This window comes from Zonotrichia albicollis, chromosome 4 (genome assembly GCF_047830755.1).
Source record: "Zonotrichia albicollis isolate bZonAlb1 chromosome 4, bZonAlb1.hap1, whole genome shotgun sequence".
Lineage (NCBI taxonomy): Eukaryota > Metazoa > Chordata > Aves > Passeriformes > Passerellidae > Zonotrichia > Zonotrichia albicollis.
In genome coordinates, this window is record NC_133822.1 from 41,037,352 (window position 1) to 41,055,016 (window position 17,665).

The 17,665-nt window shown below is 37.7% G+C and overlaps 1 long non-coding RNA gene across 2 annotated transcripts; it reads left to right on the plus strand.

Moving 5' to 3' along the window:
* Positions 1–9,677: 9,677 nt before the first annotated feature.
* LOC141728836 (uncharacterized) lies at positions 9,678–17,290 on the plus strand. 2 transcript variants are annotated; one of them, XR_012580053.1, is made up of 3 exons: positions 9,678–9,875; positions 11,908–12,003; positions 15,893–17,290. It is a non-coding gene; the product is annotated as an uncharacterized LOC141728836 (long non-coding RNA). The 2 variants fall into 2 exon arrangements; XR_012580052.1 differs by lacking the exon at positions 15,893–17,290 and adding an exon at positions 14,101–15,886 and having other exon boundaries at positions 9,681–9,875.
* Positions 17,291–17,665: the final 375 nt, after the last annotated feature.

The following is a 17,665-nucleotide window of genomic DNA, read 5'->3' on the forward strand; positions in this document are numbered from 1 at the left end:
AAAAGGGAAGGTAAACCTACTGTGCAAAATCAGAACAAAGTTGGCAGAGGATGATGATGACATCCTTTCCATCAGTACTGGACTGAGGTGCTCCCAGGCTCTGTGCCCTGGCCTTCACAAACACCCCATCACTGTTCCTCATATCCTTCAGATTGTCCAGCTTTGGGTAAAGCCAAAGGCTAGGCACAAAACTTGTCTCTATTCCTCTTTGACAAATCATCCAAAGGCTCTGCCAGCTGCAGGCATAGCCACTCTTTATGTCTGTGCTTGCAAGTATTATTTTAAAGCCATTCTTGCTAAAGTCAGGGTAAGATAATTCATGGGCTTGTGGATTGAAGAGTGATAGACATTTTCACCTTACATCCTTCAAATTTCCATACTTAGGAAAAGCAGCTGCAATAACATGCAGACATGTTTCTCCTTGAACTTGAAATGATGCAACTCACAACATAGTATAAAGTTTCTTAAAAATACAGCACCAAGGTACTATTAAAAAGCTGAGTGATTTTGTAGGTTTTTTTTTTTTTTTTAATTTATGCTGGCTGAACTTTCTTCATCTGATTTCTAACAGTCTAACACTAAAACGCTGTTCATTCACACACATACACACACACACACACACACACACACACACACCCCATTCATACATCATGTGTGACTAATATGAGCTCTCAAGTCATGGCCAGCAAGGGGACTGAATAAATTTGAACAAATATTTAAAAGAAATTTCTTTCCCTACTAATTCTCAGGATTAGAACTCCAGAATAATTTTAAATCTTTAGAAGCAAACAGATCATGAGACCTAGAGAACAAGCAGGAAACAAAGCTGGGTACAAGTCATAGAGAGTTACAAAATGCATTAAATTATGAAAAAATGGCTGAAATAACAGAAGTTCTGAGTGAATTTCACACTTGGAGCCAATGGAAGACTATGCAGAGACATGACATAGGATGAAGTGTTGCTTTCAATGGGACCACATAAGGCCACTGAACTAGGAGTAGTCTTCAACTATCCTTAGCAAGTATTTATGTTCCCATATCAGAGAATAATGAGGTAAGATGGAACTTTTATTTTTATCTTAAATCCTTTCATTATTGAACTCTGCACATTAAATTTCTTTCCACTTGGCAGTTCAAGTAGTGTAATTTGCAAAACAGAGCTTACTCTGAAGGTTGCTAGTATATATTTCAGGCTGATAAAGATTACTTCGCAGCTGCTTCCCATTCACTCAGTATGTGTGGCCTTCCCTAAAGAGGATGGAAAATGTGATACTATATCCCACTACCACATGCCTTATGCCCACTTTATGTGTTTATATTGGGTTTTTGCTCCTGTTTGCTAAAAAGCAAGTGTTTTTGAGACACTGTTTCTTGTATATACCTATTGGTTTTGTTACCCTCATTGTTGCTGTCTCTTTTTCTGGCTAGTTAAGAAAGCATTCCTGAGGTTTCATGTGGCAGATAAAACTAGGAAGCTTCTTTGTAAGTTTATGTTGGAAGTTCTTTGATATTATAAAGGAAACTGTGACCCAGTAGGCTCAGCTAGTGTGCAAAATCTAGTGTTATCTACAAATTGGTCATCTCAAGCTGCCCTTTTAACTGGTGGTTCCACTGTCAGCAGTAATAAATGTAGGTGACAGACCTTGGGAGGTCAGCCAGCCATTGATTTGCTCTGGCTGCCTGACTGTGTTGGCTGATGTGTGATCTCTTGGTGCCACAGAAATAAAGTGCAAATTGTTTTTTTAAAAGTGACTGCCAGGAGTGGAGTGGATGCTTTTTTAAAAGTGTCACACCCAGCATGGTGTGACACACAGCCAAGCTTTGGTCCCCCTAACAGATAGAGCAATTAGGTTAATGTTTTACAGAAAGATCTGATATCAGCCCATCATGATGTTGATTTGGTTTTTTTTTTTTTAAATAACTCTTGTTGTCCTCAGTACTCTTCTAGAAACAGCCAAATTAACATTTTACGTCCTGGAAACTCAGTGATCAAAGAAATAACTTTTCAAAAGATAGTGAACTACAGCATGCATTAAACACATGCCCTCTCAGTTAGTGTGTATTTTCACACTCTGATGCATGGGCACGGCATCAGTGTTCTGCTATGCTCATAAAACATATAGCTCAAGAAGAGACTCCAAGGCCACCTGCCATCCCCAGAGTGAGGGAGCAAATTCATCTCCTGCTGATGGCAAAGGAATGAGGTGCACTGTCCCTCAGCATTCCCCACTCTCTGGGCTGCCCTGGATCTAAATCCAGCCCAGAAATGTCTGGTTCTTTAGCTAGCAGAGGTAAGTCATGGCAATACAAAGACAGAGAAAGCTTTTGGGCCACAAACCACTGGGGGCTGGCAGAGCACTCCACAGCAGAAAGCAAATCTTCCCTTGGCTTGTTCTGCAGGCAGCTGCTCTGGGCTCCATCACTGTCAGGCTACTATATTGCCTTGGCTTTCTGTTTTATTCAGTAGGACACACTCATTTATAAAGAAGGAAAGCTTCTCCCGTATCTTTGAAATATAGTATTTTTGATAGCCCAGCCTGGAGAAGCTTTTTATTTTTATAATGGCATCTTTCTGGACTACTTTGCCATTTAAAATATCTTGATGGCAGCAGAGGAACACTTCTCAGCCATATATGTCTGTGGCATAAATTTGAATAATCTTTACATTTCAAGTATTTTCTATCCAACAATTAAGACTCCCTGATGCAGACTGCAAATATTTTAAGACAGTCAAAGAAGGAATTAAATGGAAATATCTCAAAATAAAAAAAAAATAAAGGAATAAATGCTACTGTTTTTTGCAATGGAGTGAGCTACTTCCTTTGCTTATCTCCTTCTGAGTTTTGTCTGCTTTATACATCTGCTTGTACTGCTTCTTGGGCAGGCCATGTCTCTTGCTATATTCATTTATGTGCACAAAGCCAAACAACAGCATTAAAAAATGAACATTAAATTTTAAGGTCAGTGTGGAAGGGTCCCATTCAAACTGGATATTTAAAGACCCACATAGCTACACACAAACCCCAGTATTACCTGGAACCTCCAGTGGTAACACAAGTGAAGAAGACAAAATATTGGAAAAAAGAAGACAGAAATGGCAATGATGCTCAGCAAGCAGAAGAACAAAGACCTCTAATGAAAAAAAGTGTGTAGGAAAATTACTGCATCACTAAATGTGGCTCAGCTTCAATCATGGCCCAGAAAAAGAGGTCAGGAGCAGAGCAGGAATAAAAGAGGCAAATAACTGTCTTTCAGAGAAAATAAGGAGGGAACATGATGAAAGAGGCAGACTATGCAACAGGAGCAATTACAGCATGCCCAGTGGGTTAGGAGGAGAGGTGGTCACAGTGCCACTCACTACTGCCCAGGGAAATTCCTTTGGCATAGGGTTTCCTATTATCTGCTTAATTCCAGTTTGCTTGAAAATGGCAAAAGCTTTACAAGATTCTCTGTTACACTCAACACTGAAAACAAGCTACTAAGAGGGAAACTTGTACTAGAGATACAACACAGAAACAAGAAACTGAGAAGCTTTCCAAAACAGACAAGATGTGAAAACACAACTGCAGGCAAACATATTCCTAAAACATGATTGTGAAGCACTCCCAAGAAAGAGGTCATCCACAATTTAAGTGACCAGCTGCCATGTCCCAAAGGAGCACCACAGGCAATCCCACAACTGCTTCTCTCATAATAGAATCCAGCTGAGTATGAGAAGAGGGCTTTTTAACAGCTTTTCCAATTTTCTTAGAGGGAAAGATATGAATTAATTTTGCAGCTAAATAAAATTAAAGAAAAAAACCCAAACACCAAAGCCTACACAGCTAAGTATTTTCTCTAGTAGTTAACAGAATTAAAACTTAATTATGAAGATGAAGAGACTACAAATTACCTTCAAATGTAAGATCAAGGTTGCAAAAATTCATAACCTGAATTACATTCATTTAACATATAGCATGTTGCTAATGAAAAACAGCTCCAGCCAATGTCCAAATTACAGGAAGAATAAAACCAGTGTTTACTAAATAAGAATAGTACCTTTGCCTGAAACATGGTCTGAACCCACACCAAACATCATCTGAGGTTGAGATAATTCCACTAATGCTTTAATTGCCACGTGTCTCTACAGTTCCTGGAATTAGAGGCTGGAGCACTAAGAATGTCCTGAAACCCCTATCAGTGCAGTTATGTGAATGTTTTTGACCAAAACTTTTGAAACTGTGGCTGACTTGTGACTCAACTGAAACAATTACTAGCACAAGTAGGGGAAAGACAGTCCCATATGTGGGACACTGGAATTCAGAGTGTAAAGCAGCACAAAAGAGCACCTTTTCTCACCCATCTTTTTTACTGCTGGCTGGTTTTTATGCTGAAAATAGGAAGGGTGGAGAAAAAAAGGAGCTTGATTGCTCAATTGGTGTTTTTCCTTCCTCCCCCCTTCCATATGTGAGAATATCTTGCCTAAGTTCTTTACCAAAAGGACTGCCACACAATTGTCTTACTCCACGCAATTGACCCTTCCCACAGCCATTTCAGAGGTTCTCCTGTCCTTCAGCCTCTGCAGTTCTGGGATGTGGCCACTGCAGAGTCTCACAGTGCCTTCCTCATGGCAGAGCACTGCACCTACTGCACTCTCTCCATCCAGAGCAATAGAAACACAATACTTCAAGGGCACTAAACCCAGGACCAAAGTAATGAAATAATTGTGCCCTTGAGTCACAAAATGGCTTTGGGCTGGCAATTTTATATTATGAAAAATATGTGCTGAAATAATGCCTGTGAGGTAAATGGCAGCCTGGTTGTGAGATGGCGTACTGTGCGTTTCAGCGAGAAGTGTTTGGCTGGGAGTTGAAACTTGGGCTTATTGTGTGCCCCTGAGTAAACAAAGTTATAATGGGTTATTGAGACTGCTGACTTCAAGCAAACAATGCTCTCTGTGTAAGCATGACATTTTACAACCATGAAGCCTGAGGCATGTATGCTTATTATCATACGTCTTTCTATCAGCTCATTTTATGTAATGCTCTTGAAAGAACACCGCAGAAACATGCAGTACGTGAAGGGAACAGAGCTGAGCTGTGTGGATCGGACTGTCACCAAATATTGGCATATGCCATGACGATGGCCAAGGAACAAGGAATCTAGGACAACACTTTTGAAGTATCAGCAACTATAAATTAGGAATAAAATTTTTCCCTCTCAAGGAAATTTATAAACTGGAATGTAATGATCTGGAGATGGTGCAGACATACAGAAATCCTTACAATTATGCTCACATGTTGGACCAAATTCACACAATTTGAATGAACTCTTTTTCAATCCAGCTTTGACAATTGTTAGCATAAACAACACCAACATGCTTCTCTGCCGACATTATATTGCAGAAGGGAAAGATTTACGGATTGTGTGTGAACGACTTCCATGTGCTGGATGTCTTTCCTGTATGCTGTCACCTTTACTGCTTTCACAAGCAGTTTACCAGTTTCTTGTAGAATCATAATGCAGTAAAAAGTGTATTTAGTTTTTCCCCTAGTTAATATTTGGGTTTAAAAGATGGTCAATTAGAAAAAAATATATAAATCTTAATCTAAAATCCAAAAATATAAATATGTTGAGATTTTCATGACTTTAAGCATTTCAAAACATATCCCTAGAAGGAAACTGAGCCTCCTTGTCCAATTTTGCACTCCTATCACTGCCCGAACAAGCAAACATGCTGCTGTCTTCCATTCATGTTAAGTTAGAGATGCTGGAATGGGAAGGGATTAATCTTGTGCCATGGTCAGTTCTCATTTCTGTCTGTGGATAATGAGTTATAGCAACAGCACAACAGCAGTGACTCTCATTATAGACTCATTTTGGGGACAGAGGGACCAATAAGAACAGAAAAGCGCATTAAAAAATAGAATCCATTTTATGAAATTCTTGAAGCTGTGAGGAAGCTAAAGTTAATCCTTTTGGGGGTCAAAATTTTCCTGAAAATAAAGAGAAACCTCTTGCCAATCAATGTTCTATCACTGAGAGAAGTGTCATGACAAATGCATATACACCACCAGGGTTTCATCTGCAAAAAAATAAGTTAATGAAGAATCATTCCAGAAATCAGTGCAAAACATCTGCCTTTATCCCAGTGTGCATAGTAACCCCCTGACTTGCAAAATCAAATGTTGAAGCAGCAGAGTTAAAAGCAAAAGCTTTGACTTGACAATGTAAAATTTGTCTGTAGCAAAATATTGCATCTTGATTTTCCAAATAGGAAGTAAAAGCAGTACTGGAGAAATCCTTATAACCAATGGACAAAATCTTAAATTATGACATCTTCTCTCCTGACCACATCTCAGCTCCACCTGAGATACCCAGCTGGAATAAGTGACTACAGATAGGATTTAATGCTGGTGCCAATCAGTATCTGAAATATCCTTTCTTGTTTCTGAAGTAGGAGCTCAAGTTGTGCTTTTAACTCATCTGGTTGCATATGGCAGTAGAGCTAAATCCCAGTTTTCAGGCTGGGCTTCTCTAAGGATAATCTCCTTTTCCCTAACCAGAAAAAAAGCAACCTAGCAAAATAATGCAGAAATAGCATTTTTGCCATGCCCTTGGTACTTGATTACCTCCCATTTCCACATATGAATAAAGAAATCTTTTGTGTCTACTCATTTTCCAATATATTCCAGGTAGTCATGGACTGAGCAATAGCATACCAAAAAGAACACAATATACACAATGGTACTTTATGTAAGATGCATACCGCTCACCTATAATAGAAGCAGTCTTGAAAGACATAATATAATTCTCATCAACATTCTATTTTTATTTATGGCATGAGTTAGAGGATGCATTTGACGTAAGATATGACAGCTGTTACCAAATTTTTACTTGCCATTTCTTTTTAGGTTGTTTCTCAATATTTTACACAGAACTATCCTGTGGGGAAGAGATCAAATTATTTGGTGAGAGTGTTAACATACTGGAACAACTATGGGAAGGCAGTTAATGTGGAAATGCAGTTAATGCCCCCAGATATCTAAAATGAAGGGAGGTAGGAGAGGATTTGATTCAGCTAATTTATGATGACAATACATAAGTTAACCTTCGGATAAGGAGATAAACTAGTTTCCCAGGTAACCCAGGCCTATTCCCGGCTCTGCCACTGATCAGAATTCTGACATAGGGTGAACTGTTTCGCATATAAACACACATTTAAAATACATTGTTTCTGGCCATCAGTCAGACCACAACCTAAACCAGACCAGTACCATTATCAAGGCCAGAATCTAAGGTATGTTGGACACCTGTTTTTCTTCCAAATCTTTTTTGTCGCAAATGCTCAGAATATTTTCGATACAAATTCTCATTTCTATGTGCTTTAAAAGTAGCCGACACAGCATGATCTCAGTATGATGTAAATATTCACAATCCTGTACCACTGACATATGGATAATATAAGCTTTTGGACGAATATATCTGGTATGTTTTCAACCATTGTTCTCTCTTTTGTTGTCTTTCTCCTGTTTCCTTTCCTGGCTTGGTGCAGCTATTAGTGCTTTATTTATCACTATTTGCATCCAAAGAAATCTGCACTCTTGCTTTTTGTGACTCCAGGAGAAATATGGGGGAAGGAAAAGATCATCCAAATTACTGATATGATTTCCTCTTTACCATCTCACATTCTGCCCTGCCCACAACTCAATTCTTATAAACACTCTTTTTAGTATAAAAATATTCTCAGTCTTTTTTCCCTAAACTCAATATATTCTGTTTTATTTTTGCTATTACCACAAAGCTTCAAATAAGCTTTTATTTCAATTTGCTACTAACTTTGACTGAATTCACTCTGCATTAAATGTTGCTTGCCTTATCTTATATTATGGTAAGATTAAGAGAAGAAACATGGACAAAATAATCAGTTCAAAATTATTTAGGCTGTTTGAGCCAGCTTTGATGCTTATGCATGCCATCAAGCAATGAAAAAAGAGTTACTATCTTTATATCTCTAATCATTTGGTTACTGTAGTTCTACCATCTCTGTCATCAATACCACTAAATATCTGAAATGTATAAAGTTCACACTACATTTTTACAATGTAGTTGGACACAAAATTCTTCTAGTACAGTTTCTATTAGGATATCACATTTATTAGTTCTAAATAATTTGATTTTCAACAAATTCCTTAATGTTTGATTAATGTGCCAGAGAATAGACCTTTGCAAAAGGGAAACAAATAGGAGGAAAAAAAATCTCTTTAGAGATTTAAACCAGTATTAGATATGTTTAGTATACATATGCTTATTTTGATACTAACTAACTATAAGAATCAAGATTAGATTCTAATCCAATTCCTGACATGGCTATGTTGAAAAAGAGCTACTGCACAGCCAGACATGAATGCTATAATTTGTATTAAGTCACGATGCACAGTGATGCAGCAGCAAATGGTTTAGATTAGGAGTTGCTTTTCCATCAGCATGCCAGCTAAAGACCACATCCTAATCTTAGCCATGTGCCACTCTGCACAACACAGGCATGTGCATCCAGTATGAGAGAGCTGTCCCAAGGTGTGGCATGGATTAGGAGGTGTTCATCTTGGGGTGCCCCACACAGCACCTTAGGAAAATAAAACAAAACAGAACAAAACAAGAAATCCAACTAAAAAAAATATATAGGTGAAAAGTCAGAATAGTACAGAGATGTGTTTGACTCTCTTGGGCCACTTTAGAATTATCCTTTTCAGCAATTAATTTTCCAGTGGGGTTTTTTGAAGTGAAAGGCCAACAGAGTCTGAACACAGCAAGAGTATTTTTATCACTGCAGCTCTTGTCACCATCCTTGCATAAAGCATTACGTAAGCATCTGATTTGCATCAGTGTACAGCTCTGGTTGCTGAGAAAGCAGTTTGCAGTTTAATAAGATTAATATAAAACATTGCTTTTCTCTTATTTTCTTGTGTTAGTGTGGGTAGCTGGAATTATACAGATTTTCTCCTCACAATAGCAAGCACCAAAGCTGCTGTGAATGATATGGGTTTTGTCTCTGGATGTATACTCAAGGTTTAGTATGAAAAAAACCTAAAAAATGTGACTGGGTCAAGGAAGAACAGACATATTGATTTAAAGAGAAGGATGGGATACATCATACAATACCTCACAGTACTTTTACCTCACTAGACCATTGGATATCTGGAAGTATTTTCCTAGTAATAATGGAAGTATTTTCTTAGTAATAAAAATATCTAGTACTTCTGAGCTCAGTCCATTATGTTTTGATTAAAAACACGTAAAGATGACATTTCTATCCCTGAATCACTAAAGCCACAATAGATACCAGAGATAAAATCTGTGAGATTTGCTAGAGGTGGTCTCAAACATCTTTTACAAGTGATCCCTTCTACAATGAGCCCTCAGTACAAGACACAAGGGGAAAGATAAATTATTCTTTCCATTGTCTATGTAAAAATGTGAGCATTAAACAATGTAAAGGGCTAAACTGAGAGGCATCAGGAATCCCACAGCAGAGCTGGAAGTGGGGCCTGCAGATGACTCCTGCCTGAAAATACTACCAGAGAGCTACACAGGAGACTTAAACGGAGAATGTGGATTGCTTTTACAAAAGGGTTCTTGTACCTGGTTTAAAACAAGTGGAAATTCTTTATCAGTGATGTCACCAGGAAAAGTAAACACTAGTAAAGCAGTTGCATAAACCAGGTAGAGTTTGGTAGCCCTGTATTTGCTAACCACTTGGTCACCATTGGTTTTGTAAGAAGCTGTTCAAAGTTTGGGCTAGAAAAGGCTGAAAGTTCAACCGAAGAACTTTGGGAATTCAGTGGAAGAAGTTCAATAATGGATCCACCTGAAAACCACAGAGGATATTCAGTGCTGTGAGTATCCAGCACAGGAAAATGTGCTTCTTCAAAGAGTTTTATTGGTGAACTTTGTAGCCTCCAGCAATATCTGAATTTAACTCTGAAATAAATACAAGGAACCAAGTAAAAGATTAAAGTGATTGAGCATTGCAGGGAAAGTTATGGGGACATCAAGGGTTTTTGTACAGAAATGGATTACTTATTCTTCAGTTCTTTATTTCAAGGATAATGCACTATACAAATGGATTAAAGCTATTTTTCAGAATATACTCTCTTTCAGAAGATACTATCGACACCAATAAGCCAGAGTTTCTAAAAAAGGCTTTTTTTTTGATTTGGTGAATTCAGGAATTCCTCCTCAGATATGACAATATGACTGAATTTGGGTGAAAGAAGCACAGTGAGGTCTTGGGTTTTAAACTTTCCTGTCCCATTTTACCCAGATTTTTCAAATACTGACATTGAAGGGACTGAGAAGTTATTTCTAAAGGCTTTTTCTCCTCTCTGAAATAATGGAACTTTGAGACACCCTTTGGAAGTTAAGCATGTGAAACAAAGTCAAAACAAATGACACATATGAGCCAATTTAAAAATTCTTAATAGTGAAACAAATGAGGCCTTTATTAAGATGAATAAACTAAACAAATTACATCAAGCATTTCTGCACTTCTTATGGATTTCTGTAGCAAGAAAAGTTCATTATATTTTTATTTGTCAGTCACTGTATTTTATTTGAGATTGTTACGAGTCTGCTATGATATTTCTTCCTCCCTTCTTTTTAAATAATTTAGGATTCTTTCAAAAATGTACTGCTAATTATTTAATGATTTTATAGTGGTTTCTTTATTGTATTAGAATATTGGAGGGAATATCAGTTTACTACAGAAATGGTTGTTTTAAAGCAATTTTCTGTAGCGCTCTCACCACTGCCAACACTTATGAATACTTTCTTTACTCTCAGCTGAGATATGGTAGAGAACATCACTCCAGGTATTACAACTCAGATGATAGAAATGGACAGATAGGACACAATTCACACACATATGGGTAAAACCCCACAAAAGGCAGTCTTTTAAAGTGCCACATATGGAGAGGCTACACTTAATTAACTGCCTTTAAAAGACCATTAACTGTACAATTTTAAGTCACAAGTGTTAAGGAAATATAATGAGACACCATATTTCCATGGGATCAAGCCTAACTTCACCAACCTTAAGCATATGTTCACATTTGTTTTCCACCAAGTGCTGATCTTTATGGTAGCTCTCCTCATCATCAATTCCCAGTAGGACTTGGCTTTCCTTCCCAATTACTTGTCTGTTTTTCCCTTCCCAGCAAGGGCCAGCATTCAGAAATAGCCTTTTGTTTTTGCTGCAGCAACAATGTCTAGTCTCAGTTTCTCTATCTCATCTTCTTTGCCCCACTTGTTTAGATCGCATCTCTGTGCCATTGGCATTCAACTTGAATGGCTTTCTTTCCTCGTGCATAAAAGAATACAAGAAAAATGTTTAAAAAGACACTCATTTCAGCCCCTCCTTCCCCCCTCCCCATGCTTTCCCTCCTCATCCTGGCTTCCCTCCTCACCTCCTCACAGGGCTTCAGTGTCTGGCAGGGCTCAAAAACAATTTTACCTGGTTTATAGCACGTTTGAGCATGGATGAATTTTTAAACAGTAGGCGAAGAGAACAACTTTTACAAAACAAGCTAAGCCATATAAGACAAAGAAAATCCGTAGAATGTGGCAGACATCTAGCGTAAGAAAACTCAGTTTGCCGGGCAAATTCCAAATGCTGAATAGTGCACTTTGTAATGTCAAGCACGTGGCTGTCTGAAAAATAAGTGTTGGTTATGTAGGAAAACCTTCTGTATGTAATAAACATGGACATCACACACTATGCCATTCCTTTTTCATTCTCTGTGATCCTTCCCTCAAGTTTCCTGATTCAATTGTGCACTCATGTTGTCCCATATAATAATTCTGCACCTTATTTAAATTAAGGCTGGTGTTTTTTCTCTTGTCTCCCTATTTGTTTCTCTTTTTTTTCAGAAATCTACAGACATTAAATTGGACTTAAGAACAGATTTAAAGAACAAGGCAGATGTAAAGGCTATACCATGCCCTCAAATTTGTCATTCCAGAAAGGTAACTAAAGAGGGTTTAGGAATACAATAAAAAATCATAGGTGGCACAAGGCCACCAGAGGAGAGTCTAATCAAAAAGCAATTTTTTATTATTTGATTCAAATGCCTTTTTATTTGTTGACTACAGCCTGTCCTTAGAAATGTCTATTGAAAATAGCAATTATTTCCGCCAACTTCCTTTTTTAAAACTTCTACTTTCTCTTGTAATTCTTCTTGCAAACCTTAACTTCTAATGCCCAGTGCTACTAAACATAATATTCTCTTTCAGGAAAATAGAAAGGATTAAAAAAACCCATTATTTTGTTTTAAGTCTTAAATTAAAATCTGAGTTCCAGTTTTAGCTGACAGCTATAATTTATAATTCTAAGCCTATTTCTCAGTGTTCTGTATCAATTCCTCACCATGCACATCAGTACATTTAAGAGGCATTCCTCTTTCTTCTCAAAATCAAGATTCATAATTATGGACTCTGCCCTTCTCTGAAAAGGAGTAACACAGATGTGAGAGAAATTCAATCCATTATCTAAGCTCAAAGTAGGTTTTGTTACCTTTTTTTCCCCCTTTTTTAAAATTTGTTAGACAGAGAATTGTTTTTTTCTGCCAGAAGTGAAGGCAAATCTCAGCTATGGATCAATTTTCAGAGAGAGCCCCAGCCTCAATTACTTCTGACATCCATCTCCCACCCTCTGCCCACTGACAGCCCCACAGGGCTTCAGAATCGCCAGCTGCCCTGAATACCACCTCAAAGGACAGCTCTGGGAGTGAACCAGGGCGTCTGACAGGGCACGTGCAGCCATGCTGCCATCAGACAGATCTTTGGAGGACAGCAGAGACCAGAGGATACCCAGAAACTCTCCTCTGCTAACTTTGCATGACTGGTGCTCTGCGGAAAAACCTCTATTGCATCACAGAGAAGAGGTGTAGCAGAGGTAGATTTCTCACCTTCATCACATGTATTAAGGAGCATGTGACCCAAATGATGATAATCCCCCAAATGAGAAAAAAAGCAGCAGATGTTTGCCTAAAGGTAGTGACAGTATCAGTAGTATGCCCTCCAAAATATTAATGCAGGAGCGAGCACTCCACCAGACATATTCCTTTAGGCTTAAGGTCACCTTTCATCGGCTGATTTATTGAAGGAGTTTTTCCTGAAATTGCACCCTGGTGCACCCTGGTGCTGCAGCAAGCCCCAGATAACTCCCAGTAAGAGCAGCAATGAGAAATAAAAGAATGAAATAGGTAAAAAACCCCAGGCAGTACTGGAACACACACAGAGGGTACAAAAGGTAAGGGAAGGCATGGTTTGAGTCTGCACTTGCTTTCAGTACTGCATATGGAGTCAGTAATCTCCACCTTCTACTCCAAATGTCTTTTTCTGTGCCCTCCTCACAAAGCAGAACAAACCCCTGCAGATTTAACACAGGCAGCTTTCTGAAGAGCCTTGTTCCATGTAAAGCATGCAAATAATGCTGTGAACACAACAGTTCCCAGGGAGGGATTGAATGGAGAACTGACTATGCAAAATGTAGCCTCTGAGCCATTATGTCAAAAATATTTTAACTATTTTGGAGTCTTTCTTCATAATGTTTTCTTTCTATATAGCGTGAAATTAGCACAGATCATTTATGACAGGAACATGTTTGCATTGATTACAAATCTAGACAATCATATCAAAAACTGGTACAAGCCATGGAGAACTCAGGTTGTCCTTCTGACTTAAGTTAGTTTTTTGAAATAGCCAGAATATGAATTTCAAACATTTTAGAGAACCTTTGAGGATCTCAACAAACATACTTCCAGACTTCACCTCTTTCCTACATGTATTCCTATAAAAGTAGACAAGGAAACTATAAGAGGGGCAACAGAAAATCAGCAAAGTAAAACACTTAATTGTCCTGTGTACAGGACTCAGCCTCACCTCCCCAGGTCACCTCCATCATCTACTATGTTGTACTAGAACCCAAGCATCACGTCTTTGAAAAATCTATGCAAGAAGTTCTTCCTTCTGCATCCCCTGTGAAGCAGGACTTGAACTGCATTTTGTCTGAAAGGAAAGGTGGAATTAAACCTTCAGATTTTTTTTTTACTTTTTCCCCAGATTGCATCAGCCATACACCTGTCACAAAGTATGTGAAGTCAATCCTGTTGGAGTGCACTGTACCTCTCCTCAGAATGTCATCTTTCCAAAAGTGGGAATGTAATACTCATGGCTAAGCTGTCACTTTGCTTTTCATCTTGAGAGAGCATTTTCTGCTCCTTCTTTTGAAGTCTGAGATTTGTAACTTCTGCTTTTAGTATCTTTGTATGCTAAACTGAACACAGTGGTTCTTCACATCAAAACTGAGGGGAAACCATAAAAATAAAATGGCATATTTAACCAGCTGGAAAAATCAACAAGTTTAGGTCTCTGGACACATTTCTAACCTATTGACTTGTGGTTTTTTTTAGCAATGATGGGTTAAATTCTGTATTGTGAGAAAGAAAGAATACTGGGTGTAGAACTTTTTGTTAAGGGGGATATGATTCATAGAGGCCACAAGAGCTTTGCCTCTATTTGTGACCTATTTTAGGGTTGTTGCTAAACTCATTTTCTTAAGAATACTGAACAGAGATTAAAAGGGGAACTCTGAGAAATAGAAAAGCAGAAAATAACAAGACATGTCAAGATATCTGCATTCAAACTGCTATGTCAGTTGGCCTGTGAGAAGATAATGGTACTACAGGTGTAAAGACTAAAAAGTGATCAGGCTCAGCATTTTTACTTAGAAATCTCATAAAAGTCACAGTGAAATTTGGTGAATATTGTTAAAATGTTTACTTAAACACACAAAGTATAGAAAAAACCAATGGAATGTTGTAATGTCACAGCTTTGTGACCCAATGAAACGAGCTTACAACAGCTCTCAACCAGATGGACTGCTAGAGAGTATCTTCCATCCGCGGACTGTGTGAGTGCTTTTGACAGCAGCATTGTGACTTCCTTTTCCAAAATTTTAATGATTTCATAAGATAGAAGCCAATAGTGGAGATCCAACAATGCACCCAACAGTATATTTGGCCAGGAAAGTAACACCTTCCAGTAAAACAGGATCACAGTTCTGAGTGAAAGGGACTGCTTGACTGCAAAAAGTTTTCCCCTATATCCCAACTCAGCTGCTCTTGTTTCAACCTGCGGATGTTACCTCATTGGGTAGAGTCTGATTACATCTTCTCAAGGCTGCCTCGCACGCCTACGCAAAAGACACTTCTGCTCCCAGCTGAGTCAGCTCCAGATGCTCAACCTCTTCCCACAGCTGGGACTGTTCTGAACCCATGACAGTTTCCCAATCTCTTTTGGCATTGGCACCATCTCATATCCATACTGAGGATCTACATCTAAGTAAGCTCATCTTGCATCTCTAGTTTGCAGAAACAAACTGGTAACCTCAAAGGACCTATCACACAGAGCTATTATTGCACTGGCTGAAATCATTTCTGACAGGGCTTGTTTTCTCTCCTTAACTGAGGAGGAACCTCCTACCAAACAGCCACATTTCCTCAGCCAAGTTAGATTACAGAAAGTTCAACCAGTGTCACCCTTTTTATTCCCTTTGAACTAATTTTTCAAAAGATTTGCAAAAAATGAAAGAAGGGAAAATGAGTTCTAGAAAGTGGGTTACTATATAATGCTTGTCTGTGAGTAGATATTTGCTGAGATTTACGAAAAATGACAGCAGTCAGCAAGTCTTTTGTTTACACTCTGTAATCTTGCAATCTGCAATGGTTTGACTTTCACAGGGCTGAGGAAGTTTCCTATTTTAACAGCAGCTTTCTGGGTTTCATACTAATTTGACAAAAAATATCTGGTTTTACTAGATTTCTCTTTTTTCCTAATTTTTGTTTTGACAAAGATGCGGGAGTATGCCAGTGCAGCTTGATTTGCCAAAGTACCTCCTGATGCCAGTCAGAGAAGCAAAAGGGCTCCTCTCATTTACTCTGGTAGGTGTTGCACATATTTGATATTACACTGATTAATTAGATTCAGTAGAATGAACCAATAGAACAGGGTGAACAGTTAAAGCAAACAACTTGTAAATAACCCATTAACTGAAAATTCAAAAATTCAGATTCATCCAAGTAACTTCAGCATATATGAACCACTAACACACTGTCCAAAAACCAGGAATAACTTCCATTAAAAAAAAAAAAAAGAAAACAAAAAAAGCACTAAATTAGCATCAATACAATTTGCTCAGCCTTAAATTTTACATTAAGTTCTGTAAGACAAAACTGTTACACTTTGTTCAGCTTGAGGACTGCATAAAAATTCTCTACAAAAGTGTATCTCAAACCCTGAAAATCTTTCTTATTTCAGAATCTCCACCTAGTGGGAGTATCATATTTTGTCAAAATTTTAAAATCAATGGCACTTATTATTCAAAGATTCCATATCAATCTTCTTCCTGTGGATGTTTTTGCACATTGCAATTTTTGCATATTGTAATTTTTATAGATTTTGCTTATAGCTTCATAGGTCAAACTCTCAAAAAACACACTTATGAATTATAAATATGAGTCTCTTTATTTTAAGAAACTGTCTAGATCAATTGTTCACTTACCTCCAAAGTCAAAATTACAATGCTATATGAAAATGTTTTGATGTTGAGGTCTTGAGATTACTTACTCCTGCCTGATACACTTGCTTGGTAAGGAATATGACTTCACTAGAAATCAGCCCTTGATCACTGCATATTGCACCTTATCTTTGCAGGAGAGCTGCCTTTGAACTCACGTACTCATACAGAGGAAGATTTAATGATACACAGCACTTGCATACGACTTAATTACATGGGAGCCCAGAACAGTTTTTTGTGGTTCAGTGATAAAACTATAAATTAACTCTTTGAACAAAAATCCCCAAGTGGTTAAACCACATTACAAAGCAGACACATTTGGCTAAAGAATCAAACCCATACAAATAAATAATTATATATGTATGTTTGAGCAGGCTGTGCCTGTGAAGGGAGATGAGTCACTTCATTTTTTTATGCTGCCCTTGTGACAGCTGAGCAATGTAATTATCTTCCTTTGCATTGTGCTGGTTTTACCTCATTGGTATTAGATTTTTTATTTTTCCATATTCTAATTTCTGTGGTGGGTGATGTGTAAGACTCAGGGAGGCAAGGCATTGCTATGATTTGGGTTGCTTGAGGTTTCAACTATATAAGATTTCAATACTTTTTAAGAAAAAGAATGCCAAAGTGGGGGTATTATTGTTGTTATGCACCTGAGTAATGATTAATAAATATTCTTAGAGAAAAGCTTTAAATTGTATTAACTTACCTTTTTTTTTAAATAATGAAAGAAAAACAAACAAGAAAATCCTTTCAACCAGACCAGAGGGCTTACTGAATCCATATTATGCATAAAATGTATTTAGGAAGGTATATCAAGCTAGAATTATATTTGGGGCATTTTTGCTCATGAAAAATAAAATAAAAAGCAAAAATTATTATATTTGCAGCGATGAATCTGCTAGCTGATTTATGAAAAATGCATGAATGTAGGGAAAATGGCAAAAGTCAAGTGCCTGAAAACATACAAATGAAAAATACACAGAAATCTTGAGGTACATATATAGTAGAAAGCCTGGCTATAACCTTAAATAATGAAATACTAACAAA